Genomic DNA, 14,212 nt, shown 5'->3' with positions numbered 1-14,212 from the left:
CCACCAAAATCTGTGCTGCAAAATCCAAAAATCACTCCTTCCCTTCTGAGTCCTGCCATGCACCCAACTGGTATTTTTTGGTCACATGTGAGGCATTGCCGTACTCGGGAGAAATTGGGGCACAGATTTTGGGGTGCTTTTTCTCCTTCATACCTTCTGAAAATGAAAAATTTTGAGCCAGAACTGCATTTTTGTGTAAAAAAATGTAATTTTTCATTTTCACTGCCCACTTGTATCAAAATTGGTGAAACCCCTGGGGGTTTGAAATGTACACTATACCCCTAGATGAATTCCCTGAGGGGTGTAGTTTGCAAAATGGGGTCACTTGTGGGGGGGTTCCACTGTATTGGTGCTTGGGGGGTCTTGCTAATGCGACATAGCACCCACCAAAATTCCACCAGAATCTGAGCTGCAAAATCCAAAAATCACTCCTTCCCTTCTGAGTCCTGCCATGCACCCAACTGGTATTTTTTGGTCACATGTGAGGCATTGCCGTACTCGGGAGAAATTGGGGCACAGATTTTGGGGTGCTTTTTCTCCTTCATACCTTCTGAAAATGAAAAATTTTGAGCCAGAACTGCATTTTTGTGTAAAAAAATGTAATTTTTCATTTTCACTGCCCAGCTGTATCAAAATTGGTGAAACCCCTGGGGGTTTGAAATGTACACTATACCCCTAGATGAATTCCCTGAGGGGTGTAGTTTGCAAAATGGGGTCACTTGTGGGGGGGTTCCACTGTATTGGTGCTTGGGGGGTCTTGCTAATGCGACATAGCACCCACCAAAATTCCACCAGAATCTGAGCTGCAAAATCCAAAAATCACTCCTTCCCTTCTGAGTCCTGCCTTGCACCCAACTGGTATTTTTTGGTCACATGTGAGGCATTGCCGTACTCGGGAGAAATTGGGGCACAGATTTTGGGGTGCTTTTTCTCCTTCATACCTTCTGAAAATGAAAAATTTTGAGCCAGAACTGGATTTTTGTGTAAAAAAATTTAATTTTTCATTTTCACTGCCCACTTGTATCAAAATTGGTGAAACCCCTTGGGGTTTGAAATGTACACTATACCCCTAGATCAATTCCCTGAGGGGTGTAGTTTGCAAAATGGGGTGAATTGTGGGGGGGTTCCACTGTATTGGTGCAACATAGCACCCACCATTCATTCCACCAAAATCTGTGCTGCAAAATCCAAAAATCACTCCTTCCCTTCTGAGTCCTGCCATGCACCCAACTGGTATTTTTTGGTCACATGTGAGGCATTGCCGTACTCGGGAGAAATTGGGGCACAGATTTTGGGGTGCTTTTTCTCCTTCATACCTTCTGAAAATGAAAAATTTTGAGCCAGAACTGCATTTTTGTGTAAAAAAATGTAATTTTTCATTTTCACTGCCCACTTGTATCAAAATTGGTGAAACCCCTGGGGGTTTGAAATGTACACTATACCCCTAGATGAATTCCCTGAGGGGTGTAGTTTGCAAAATGGGGTCACTTGTGGGGGGGTTCCACTGTATTGGTGCTTGGGGGGTCTTGCTAATGCGACATAGCACCCACCAAAATTTCACCAGAATCTGAGCTGCAAAATCCAAAAATCACTCCTTCCCTTCTGAGTCCTGCCATGCACCCAACTGGTACTTTTTGGTCACATGTGAGGCATTGCCGTACTCGGGAGAAATTGGGGCACAGATTTTGGGGTGCTTTTTCTCCTTCATACCTTCTGAAAATGAAAAATTTTGAGCCAGAACTGCATTTTTGTGTAAAAAAATGTAATTTTTCATTTTCACTGCCCAGTTGTATCAAAATTGGTGAAACCCCTGGGGGTTTGAAATGTACACTATACCCCTAGATGAATTCCCTGAGGGGTGTAGTTTGCAAAATGGGGTCACTTGTGGGGGGGTTCCACTGTATTGGTGCTTGGGGGGTCTTGCTAATGCGACATAGCACCCACCAAAATTCCACCAGAATCTGAGCTGCAAAATCCAAAAATCACTCCTTCCCTTCTGAGTCCTGCCATGCACCCAACTGGTATTTTTTGGTCACATGTGAGGCATTGCCGTACTCGGGAGAAATTGGGGCACATATTTTGGGGTGCTTTTTCTCCTTCATACCTTCTGAAAATGAAAAATTTTGAGCCAGAACTGCATTTTTGTGTAAAAAAATGTAATTTTTCATTTTCACTGCCCAGTTGTATCAAAATTGGTGAAACCCCTGGGGGTTTGAAATGTACACTATACCCCTAGATCAATTCCCTGAGGGGTGTACTTTGCAAAATGGGGTGACTTGTGGGGGGGTTCCACTGTATTGGTGCAACATAGCACCCACCATTCATTCCACCAAAATCTGTGCTGCAAAATCCAAAAATCACTCCTTCCCTTCTGAGTCCTGCCATGCACCCAACTGGTATTTTTTGGTCACATGTGAGGCATTGCCGTACTCGGGAGAAATTGGGGCACAGATTTTGGGGTGCTTTTTCTCCTTCATACCTTCTGAAAATGAAAAATTTTGAGCCAGAACTGCATTTTTGTGTAAAAAAATGTAATTTTTCATTTTCACTGCCCAGTTGTATCAAAATTGGTGAAACCCCTGGGGGTTTGAAATGTACACTATACCCCTAGATGAATTCCCTGAGGGGTGTAGTTTGCAAAATGGGGTCACTTGTGGGGGGGTTCCACTGTATTGGTGCTTGGGGGGTCTTGCTAATGCGACATAGCACCCACCAAAATTCCACCAGAATCTGAGCTGCAAAATCCAAAAATCACTCCTTCCCTTCTGAGTCCTGCCATGCACCCAACTGGTATTTTTTGGTCACATGTGAGGCATTGCCGTACTCGGGAGAAATTGGGGCACATATTTTGGGGTGCTTTTTCTCCTTCATACCTTCTGAAAATGAAAAATTTTGAGCCAGAACTGCATTTTTGTGTAAAAAAATGTAATTTTTCATTTTCACTGCCCACTTGTATCAAAATTGGTGAAACCCCTGGGGGTTTGAAATGTACACTATACCCCTAGATGAATTCCCTGAGGGGTGTAGTTTGCAAAATGGGGTCACTTGTGGGGGGGTTCCTAACTTTTAGCATCTTATGGTGCCTAGAAACCTACATGGTGCCTAAAAAATAATCTCATAAAAAGGAGGCTCCAAAATCAAGTAGGTGCTCCTTCTATTATGAAGCCTGTGGTTTGGTCAACGTGCACACTAGGGCCACATATAGGATATTTATGAAAACAAAAGAATTGGGGGAATCAATTTTTAGTCACATTTCTCTAGTAAAATGTACTGTATTCCTTAGAAAAATGTATTAAAATTGCAAATCTGCAAAAAAAATGAAATTTTGAAATTTCACCTACACTTTGTTTTAATTCCTGTGAAACACCTAAAGGGTTAACAAACTTCCAAAATGCTGTTTTGAATACTGTGAGGGGTGCAGTTTTTGAAATGGTATCATTTATGGGGGTGTCTCACATACAAGTCCCTCAAAGTCACATCAGAACTGAACTGGTCCCTAAAAAAATCAGTGTTTGAAATTTTCTTGAAAATTTGAGAATTTGCTATTCATATTGTAAGCCTCCTAGTGTCCAAAAAAATTAAAAGGAAGTTGAAATAATGATGTCAACATAAAGTAGACATATGGTCTATGTTAGTTATTAACTATTTTGAGTGGTATGATTATTTGTCTCACAAGCAGAAAATTTAACATTTTGCAAATTGCTAAATTTTCCATTTTTTTACGACATTTTGGTATTTTTCACAAAAAAACACAGACTGTATCGACCCAAATTTACCACTAATTTGAAGTACAATGTGTCACGAAAAAACAATCTCAAAATCACTGGGATAAGTGAAAGCAAAAAAAAGTTATCCCCACTTAAGTGAGACATGTCAGATTTGAAAAAAAGGGCTCTGTCAGGAACGCAAAAACTGGCTCTGTCAGGAAGGGGTTAAAGAATCTTAGTATTTTTATTTGACGTTTCTTTTTCTCTGTAGCAGCCACACAGCTGCACTCTATCCCTAATTGAAGTATGGGGGTATAAATATGGACACCAGTGGACATACACTTTTAACTTGCTCCTGATGAAGCTGGGGTTTCCTTCCCAGAGAAACGCTTAGAGCCTTTTTGAATTATAACACCCTTGACACTACAACTCCTGAGGATTACAATACTTTTCCAACATTCCAACTGGCTACGGGATAGACTTTCTCTTCTTGGTCATCCGTTTTTCCATCTTCACAAAGGATTGGACCAGCAGCAAATACTTCATTCCTACCCAGGTTTACTGGAGAATTCACCAGACTCCAACTGCTGTTATTGCATCATTTATCTGGATATCGGCCACCTGGTCATTTATATATCACTGCTATACAATATAGACATCCCTCCCAGTACATTTATCCTGGATATAGGAGATTACTAGTGTCTTAAAGGGGACATACACACATTTTTTTGAACCCAATAATTCCTTTTTTAAATGTGTCCACATTATATATGTTGTTTATTTTATTAGACTGTTTCTTTTATAACATAGCCAGCGCTGGTTATTCGTTTTGTTTATTGCTTACTTTTTAGGGATTGACTATCCCTCAACCAGCCGCAGTTAGCAGCGCACCTTACCATTTCCCAGTATTTATATGAACCCTTCTCCCTCCTATCAATAATCTCTCAGTTTTGTTGTAACATCTGTTCGTGTTGTCTGTCTAGTATAATCTAAATCTACAGTATGGTACTATTCCTAGTTTGTTGCTCCAAGTGAACCTTAGGGAGAACGTGAACCCATAGCTTCTAATTTCCACTAACGTTTTCTCAAATTTTCAGCTGGTTGAAAGAATAATTTCTTTCGGCATGATGTCGAAGAAGTTAACAGTATTTAAATCAAATAAAAATATGAATATATTCCAAACTAAAATTATTAGTGCCTACATGTAAAATGTCTGTCAATTTAAATCTCAGTGTTGGTTAGGAGATTTTTAGATGGTCATAGGGACCAATTTAGTACAGACAGATCTGGCCTTCCACATGACAGAGAGAGGGGGTGACTGAGTTAAGCTGAACTTACAAGCTACAATTACACCCAGATAATTGTACAGTGTATGCAGGCAACCAATCCAATAATATTGATTAGTAGGACATGCCAGATCATTCATTATGTCCATCCACTGCAATATAATTTTAAATTGCGCTGCTGTGGCTGACCAATGGTCAGCCACAGGATTATATGCATTTGCATATTTGCATATGCATTTGCATATTTCGCCCATTCTCACGGGTTATTGCATATTTTAGGAAAAAACATTTGGTATCCCAATTGCACACTGAGTGAAACATAACTACATATTAACCCCTACTCATTTTCATTTGTGTGCTGCCCTGGAGTACTCAGCCTGTGTCGGCATGTTGGGGGCCCACACCCCAGACCCATACCCAGTATTAGGGACCCCCAGTGACAGAGATGCCTTGACGTACGGCCTGGGGGCTTAGCTCTATATCTGCAGATATACGCAACCAAAATCTCTGTGTTATCTGATTAATATGTAGTTATGTTTCACTCAGTGTGCAATTGGGATACCAAATGTTTTTTTCCTAGACAGAATTGCCCCTCCCTTTTGGCACCTGAGTGACACACCTCTGATTGAGCAGCTTACCAACAAAAGTGTTGTGCAGTTGAGAGGCATAGATGGGTCAGCATTAGGAGGGATTGCTGACACCTGAGTGCCATTGGAGAAGCCAGGGGTAGCGCCAGGTAAGCTGGCTCTCAGATGTTATATGCCATTATCATGTGGCCTTATACTGTGCTATTAAGCCCAGACATATATGTTACTGCTTAAGGGATGGGTTTGGGAGTGTGGTCCCCCTCATGTTGATATGGCTGGTCTGCTCCAGGTTAGCACACCCTAACACTTTATTAACACTTATTTTTTCCTATCACATTGTATATATTTTGTATTTTAATCACACCTTCACTTCCCTACATAGCACCTATGTGCTTCTTATTAACCCCTACTAATTTTCATTTGTGTGCTGCCCTGGAGTACTCAGCCTGTGTCGGCATGTTGGGGGCCCACACCCCAGACCCATACCCAGTATTAGGGACCCCCAGTGACAGAGATGCCTTGACAAATGGCCTGGGGGCTTAGCCCTATATCTGCAGATATACGCAACCAAAATCTCTGTGTTATCTGATTAATATGTAGTTATGTTTCACTCAGTGTGCAATTGGGATACCAAATGTTTTTTCCTAGACAGAATTGCACCCCCTTTTGGCACCTGAATGACACACCTCTGATTGAGCAGCTTACCAACAAAAGTGTATTGCATATTTTACCTAAAATCTAGTGATGGTGCATATTTTAGGTCCCGCCCTCTTCCCACCCATGAGTTACAGCACTGCTTTGCCCTGCTGCTGCTGGCCAGTTAGTGGTGTGCAGGCTGGGGCAATATGTGCGCAGTGTGGGGAACCTTGGATGTACGCTATGTCTGACACTGCTCTAGGCTGCCAATCCATGTTGATAAAAGTCAGTCGGGCTGATGCCATTACGAAGCTCCTGAACCTTTGCCTGCCCCTGGCCTGGAACTTTACACCAGAGACAGACTTCTGCAGCAGATGAGGTGGGTGGAAGGGTTGTTACATCACGCGGCGCTGAGGAAATGCCGTGTCACAGTGAGTATGCGGCGCAGGGAGGAAGCCTTCCACTGCGCCGCACTCACATGCTATGCTGACATTTGATCCATCGGCGCTGGAGATGAGGGTCCGTGTAGTTGATGCAAGAAGAGCCTAGGACGCTGCAGTATGATGTAGCAGCCAGGAAGAAAAAATAAAAGGGGAACAGCACTAGACATCTGCAGCTGCTCTGGGCCTATTTTTGAGGTTTATTTGCAACTAATTGCATGCTGATTTTTAAATAAATAAGTTAAAAATATATATTTTTTTTATTTAACATAGCATATTTTAACACTTTTTAATGCATATTTTAAGTATTTTTCATGCATATTTGCATGCATATTTCAAGATTTTTATGTTGCATATAATCCTGTCTCTCATATCATATGCTTCATAGTCAAGGAACATGAAAAGGTTTCTTACTGGCTGGAAGAGTGCAGATATCAGGAGCCATACACTGGGAGATAACTGCAGGGTATCATCTCCTGACAGAAAAAATGCCTGTCGATCTGACAAGATTTTATTTGCAGGTGTATAGTATGCCCAGCTTTAGCGGTGTAGATATTAAATTCGATCATTAGCATTGCCATAGTGTATAAATTGAGATCAATTCGGAGGACAGATGTAGTTGTGCGGTTTGTTCCTGATTCTAGTCAACTAATAAAGTCAAGAGTTTTATGGGAATGACTTTTACAATGGATTGCCTTCCAGCTGCTGCTGCAAAAAAAATGCAGTCTCTCCCAAACAGACATTATGGCAACAGACCACAATTCCAAAGTACTTAGATCTTCTGTCAGCACAAATTTCCAATGACAGAGGCAGTGGGCAGTATTCAATGAGAATTTTGACAATGTGCAGCGAATCCTGTTTAGGATTCGCTGCACATTCGCCACTGCCCGCCGCGTTCCGGAGCCTCGCCGGCTCCAGTATTCAACGAGTCAGGGGCTCACTGCCCCTGACCGGCGAATTTTAACTCCTGCGGCGATGCCGCAGGGAGCCTGAGGACGGTGGCAGGCAGGGGGATGGAAGTCTCTCTGCCTGCCCCAGAACGTTTGGGGGGGAGGTGGGCTCCCCGGGAGCCAGGCAGCACAGGCTGCCCCCCGGGATAGCCAACAGGGGACCGGGTATTCACTACACCCCGTGCATATGTAATGATCGGGTGCAGTGAATATATGAATATCTAATGAGCGGCTCGGCTCCCGGCCCCCTGCTGGCTGCTCTGTGTAAAAAAAAAAAATATATATATATATATATTTTTTTTTTATTAAATATATATTCATGTGCTTACAGCACATGAATAAAAATAGCATGCCCCTTCTCAGAATAAAATTCCTGATTTTTTTACACCAAATGTAAAAACAAAACACTTTATTTTAAAAGTTCACATTCCACTTCACCATAAAAAGATAGCGATTGCTACTCAGTAAATCATGACGATAAAAACCTTGAAATGTATTCGCCATCTGGTCATTGAATAGGGTGATTCCCCGTTTTAGTCAAAAAATCGCCGTACAGCACGAAAATAGCACAAAATCGCCATAAAACATGGCGAATCAGCCTCATTGAATACTGCTATGTGAGTGCATTGGTGGTCTCATGGATGGATGCTCTTGCCAATATCTTTCCTCAAAATGAGAGAAAAACATAGCAAGTGTATACTGTACACTTGCCCATGTCTTTGCCATACCTTTCAACATTGGAGAGTCTAGGGCAGTAATCAATGCTCTGGATTCACCGAGTTTTTTTTCACTCTTTTCACTGAAAATCTGTTTCACCCTATTCAATGTTTACAGTTTGCCGAAAGTGAACAGTGAATGCCGGCCAGTTCTCCGTTTCATGCTCGCTGCAATTCGCTGGTGTGTTTCAATGGGGTTTTCACTGTGATTCGCCGAGAGTGTATTCAATGCCAGGATGGAGAACTGCTTTCACCATGATTTTCGCCATGATTCACTGTTTTGCATTCAACATCTTTTTAAGGTGAACTGGAAAGTGATCTTTTAAAATAAAGGTATTTTTTTTGGTGTCAAAAAATCAGTACTTTTATTGGAACTTGTTTCCTAGCACGGCGCCCGTCGGGTCCCATCGCATACTTTGACTTAAGGTATGCGATGGGACCCGACCGACCCGATTTTCTGGCTTTAAAGACGTTTTTAATACACTTTTGGTCGCATCACATGCCATTATAATGGCATGCGATGCAACGCGACGGGCCCAATTTTTACATTAGACCCAATGTTAAATGCCCCCCAGACCCTATTTTTAATTGTAAACCCACCCTCATGGTTAATTATGTGAAATGCCCCCCCCCCATTATTTAACGCAACGCCACGATCAACGTCATCCCAAAGTGTGGCGAGCGCAGCTAGCCTGCGAGGGGCGGCGGTACGCGTCCTCCGACCTTTTCATACCCCCACTATCCACGTCAGTGTGGAGTCGATTGTATATAGTGTGGCGAGCGCAGCGAGCCCGAAGCGTGGCGAGCGCCGCGTTTCCCGCGAGGGGACGCGTAATACGTCTGAAGTAATGCGCGTCCCCTCGCGGGGCTCCCCACACTATATAAAATCAACTCCACACCGACGTGGATAGTGGGGTATGAAAAGGTCGGAGGACGCATACCGCCGCCGCTCGCCACACTTCGGGTTGACGTTGATCGTGGCTTTAACAATGGGGGGCCATTTCACATAGTAATTACCCATCAGGGTGGGTATACAATGAAAAATGGGGTCTGGGGAGCATTTAACATTGGTACCAATGTAAAAATCGGGTCGGTCGCATCGCATGCGATTTCGGTCGGTCGCATCGACCCGATTTCATACAATTAAAATCGGTGGCACCCTGCTAGGAAACAAGTACCCTTTTATTATGTGAAGGGGCATGCTATTTGCAGCACATGCATATATATTTAATTTTTTTTTTTACATGACGTCAGCAGGAGGCGGGGAGCCGCTCATTATATATTCACTGCACTTGTCCCTCCACTGCCAGATTCTGCTGCCTGTGTCCCCGCCAGCCCTCCTTCTCCCCCACACAGTGTCCTTCCGCCGTCCCCCAGGCTCCCTGCGGCATTCGCAGGGGGGGGTAAAATTTGCCGTCGGGGCAACGAGCCCCTGACGTGTTGAATAGGGGGAGAGGGAGGGCTGGCAGCGAATCCTCCAGCCCTCCGGAACCCGGCAAATGTGCAGCAAATCCTAAACAGGATACGCTGCACATCGTGAAAAATATCATTGAATACTGGCCTAAAGTTGGACCTTTGTACAGATTTATTTTCTATAATGAGTGTCTCTAATTTTACAGATGCCAGGTGGCCACACTGGTCATCAGGCACTAATCTGTACAGGTGTAGTGGGAGAACACTCCCCACCCTTTAACCCAGGCATGTCCAAAATATGGGGGTTATTCTGATTCACTCGGAAAGGCACAATCACTGTCTGATGGACAAAACCATGTGCACTGCAGGTGGGGCTGACGTAACATGTGCAGAGAGAATTAGATTTGGGTGGGGTTTGTACTTCAAAGTGAGATCTATAATGCAGCGTAAAAATAAAGCAGCCAGTATTTATCTTGCACAGAAACAATAAAACACCCAAATCTAAATCTCTTTGCATATGTTACATCAGCCCCACCTGCAGCACATATGGTTTTGTCCATTAGAGAGTGATTGTGCCTTTTCTGAGTGAATCAGTATAACCCCCTATGGCCCTCAAGCTGTTGTGAAACTACAAGTCCCATCATGCCTTGCTACAGTTTTACTATTAGGGAATGCTAAAACTATGGCAAAGTATGCTGGGACATGTAGTTTCACAAGATCTGGAGGGCCATTGTTTGGACATACCTGCTTTAACTCTTTAGTGCCAAGTGAATTTGTCAAAATATGTGTAAAAAATTGCCAAGCAAACATTTTTATTCATCATAATGACCTGTAATGTTTACCTTATATAGGAAATATAATTTTTTTACACAACATTTGTTATTTGAGTTTATATAACAAATGTGAGAAACGCTGGTAATTTTTTGCAGATATTTTGAACAGCTCTCACACAGATGTTGGCACTCAAAGGGTTAAACAAGATCGAATAAATACCCCCATAGGGATAAGAGCAGCAATAGGTTTTCAATATATAAATAGAATACAGTATACAAGGCAGACATCATAGCAGCTTCAAGAAAGCAGCATACAGCAAATGCATTATAAAACTTGTATGATGCCTTGATGTATGCTGCTTTTTTAAAAGTGCTATGATATCTGTCTTGATAAAAGGTCAAGCATGAGCAAAACATTGACATATGACAAACTGTGTAATTAATGTAACGGTCTCATGACGCTTTGCTGAGTGCCCCTCCCTACTAGTCTTTGTTAATTTGGCTCCAGGGAAAGGTCTCAAGCTGGGAGCACCCCTTCATTTTTATTATTTCTGGATGAAGCCAAGATCAAGTAAATCAACCAAAATCACGATGAAGGCTGCAAAAAAAAGAGGAGGAACTTTTAATACAAGTTGGGGATGGATATGTGTATTTTGCACAAAGCTGGAATAAAGCAAAGTTATCGGGAAAACACTTAAAATGTTGACAGAACTACAAGGTGGTTGAAAATGCAAGGATTATTGCAACAGAAACATCTTGCTAAAGCTTGAAGTCTAAACTCCAAAGTATAATGAATAAATCATTTGTATATGGTTTGGCTAGTTCTGCTTTATTGTGAAATGATTGCCCCAAGCTAATACAGGATTACCATACACGGTCCTTCAAGTAGCTGACATCTTTGTTTTAAACTTTGCGGCAATGTACTTTAATACACAATTACTTCTGGAATTCAAGAAAATGTAATATAAGTTGAATGTGATATGTCCTTGGCAGCATTTAAATTGTCCATAAAATTAAGGTTAGGAGATAGCCATGTCTATGACTATACAGATTAATGTATAGAATGTGTTATGCAAGCACTGTCCATTAACACAACATATAGATAGAAATCTGACTTCAGCTGATCCTTCCATATGCTTTTAGGCATGTCGGAATTGAAACCTTGGAGAAATTAAAACAAAAAAACTTTGAAAGGTCAAGAGAACAATTAAAGTTATGTTTGCAAGATTTATTGTTTCTTTGGTGGTTGTTAAATGAGACTGAATACAAATATCTTATGATTAAAATAAAACCAAACCTGCTTTAATGGGCAGTATGTTATTTACAGCAGGGCCTTCTTCCACTGTTGTCATGGAAATCAGACTTTTAAAAAGGCCCCAAATTATTTTGTATAAACGGAAGCAAATCCCAGATGCTAATTGTTTGCACTGTAACAGTCTATTCAAGGCACTGAACAAGACCCAGTCCACTACAAACACCAATAGTAATACATTATTCACATCTCTACTGACCAGTACAACCTACACAATCTCACTCCCCATAACACACAAGCCTATCTTCACAATAGTTTGGTTTTTGGTCCATCACAACAGTTCCGGGGGCGACGGGACATTTTCTGATTTGTACTATAAAAAAAACAAATATTAAAATCTCTCACTGAAAATATCCCAATTAAAACAGATGGGTACATTTAGAACAGTTATTAGGTGAAAGTAGCACAATTAAATGTACTAAATAGCTCCAGAGTAAAAAAAATAAAACAAAATCTAAAAGGTGGCCATACATCAGAAAGATATTGTACCCAATCATACAATCTCAATTGATTGTATGCAGATTGTGTGCACATCTTATGTACACAATCATACAGCAGATGGAATGTATGACTGATTGTATGATGGATTGTGAGTAGATTGAGTTTCCAAAAATCACCAAGTACTGCCAGGGATTTCAAGGGAAATTGTACACAATCATGAGCGCAATCGATCTTAAGATCGATCTTTCTGATGTATGGCCAGCTTTAGCCAAATATAGGGGCGATTTACAGTATAAATTTAACTCTTCGTTGGGAGTTCGACAACTTCAAAATTACTTGAAGCCCAGATTCCAGAATAACTTTGTAATGTTCTAGGTATGACATCTATTTTGCAGAATAAAATTGCAATACTGTTCAAATCTCAATAGCCTTGCACCTATGTCATCACTTCAACATTTGTTGTTTGTTTTTATGTTGGTACATAAAGTGCAAAAAGAAAGGATAAAATAAACCCCACAGGGAACAAAACCACTTTTTTGAAAAATTTTAAACCTTTCAGCTACAGATCTGACACTTGTTCTCAACAATTTAATGGGAGAGTTCTGTCTAATCGCTCATGGGATGGTGCACTTATGGTTTTAATCACAATGTTACTAATGCAAAATCACTCAGCTGGAGAATTATTTTCCATCAATGTAAAACGGGGATAAGAAAAAGTTTTATTTTTTAGTTGGCAGACTAAAAATATAGCACTCCATAGCTCTATTTGATGATAGTGCACCAGGTGCCCTTCCTAAGCAAACCTTACTGCGTTTGCAATGTATAGCAGATGTATGGGCGGCACTCCTGTGTCTTGCAATAATGAAGACAGAGACCTGTTTTGGATAAAGAAATTGAAACATTGAGTTAAAAAGACAGCTTCTTTGAGTCTTATTTATGCTAAAAAACCGAGAGTGCCATCTGTTGGAACATGCGTGCATGAAATTATTGGAGGTCGCCCAGGACATATGATTTTTTTGAAGAGGGAGAGTGTCGAGTATACAAAGAGATTATATATAATCATAAGCGTACACATTTACGTTAAAATGCAGTAGATGCAACTACTCATGGGATCACCAATTTGTTCAACCTGTATTTTCTAGAGCAAAGCAGTAACTCTTTTGCAGAAGCCAAAAAATAAGGAAACATTTCTTGAATCACTGCTTTCATTACAATTATGAATGTGCAATCTCAACTGAAATAGATCCAAAAAGTGTACAAATGCGCAACACAATCAACCCATTTAAAATGTGAGAAGCCAATTTTCAATTGGTAGGATTACTTATCTTCACAGATTCAGTTTAAAATCTTAGCCAATACAAGTGTGTCCATAGGCTTGAAACGCTCAAAAACAGAATCCTAGCTCTTTATTTTTATGGATAAGTTGGAACAAAGTGCTTTTAGAATATGGTAGTGTAAAATACAATTCATGAGCATTAAGGTTTTTTTGTTTTTATTTGTGTTTTTAAAGTTGGTCACGGAGTACACAGCTGGAATAGAAGACTTATCAATGTGATTTTTCACACTGGTTTCTTGGTTTGATTAGAATACTATGACCCTTGAAAATCACTTGCATTAAAACACTGAAGTCTTGATGCAGAGTAAATACCATAGCCATTTGCATAGCTTATTTTGTGTGACAGAGTAAACACCTACAGTATGCACATTTGCTTGATGCTATTAAAAACTTAAAAAGGTGCCCATACATTTGGGATGATTTCACCAAATTCCGACAGATTGGGCTGAGAAATCAGCCCAAATCGGATGTTTTTGGCATCCCATCTGACCCGATGCATGGTCCCATGAGCATCAGGTCGGAACCTACAGATTGAACCTGCAGCAGGTTGGATCTGACATCAGCAACACATCGCGGGTGCTTTTTAGCACTCACGATGTGTTGGCCTGATCTGTA

This window comes from Crinia signifera, chromosome 2 (assembly GCF_055691185.1).
Source record: "Crinia signifera chromosome 2, ASM5569118v1, whole genome shotgun sequence".
Classification (NCBI taxonomy): Eukaryota; Metazoa; Chordata; class Amphibia; order Anura; family Myobatrachidae; genus Crinia; species Crinia signifera.
This window is presented reverse-complemented; position numbering follows the sequence as displayed.